General features: G+C 47.9%; 1 protein-coding gene across 1 annotated transcript in view; it reads left to right on the plus strand.

Annotated features, from left to right (window-relative positions):
- The window catches only part of TSPAN18 (tetraspanin 18), a 24,601-nt gene that overhangs the window by 21,736 nt on the left and 2,625 nt on the right, over positions 1–240 (plus strand). The gene's annotated exons all lie outside the window — the stretch shown is intronic.

Here is a 240-nt window from a genome sequence, read left to right on the forward strand (position 1 = left end):
AAGAGAAATGTGTATTGAGAAACAGGGTTAAAGCGGGTAACCAATTTAGCTTTTCCTAAGCAGTGATGCTGAGGCCTACCACTTCTATGGAAAGGGAAGGTTTTTGTGAGCCCTTGTCACCACAGGGTGTTGGTGGAAGCAACAGTGTGCACAGCGACTGTCACCAAACACACAGTGAGGCACTTCTGTAAAATGGAAGGGATGCTCCCAAGGACCTGGTGGCTGAATTCAGGCATTCCT

This window comes from Charadrius vociferus, unplaced genomic scaffold, assembly GCF_000708025.1.
Source record: "Charadrius vociferus isolate BGI_N301 unplaced genomic scaffold, ASM70802v2 scaffold111, whole genome shotgun sequence".
Lineage (NCBI taxonomy): Eukaryota > Metazoa > Chordata > Aves > Charadriiformes > Charadriidae > Charadrius > Charadrius vociferus.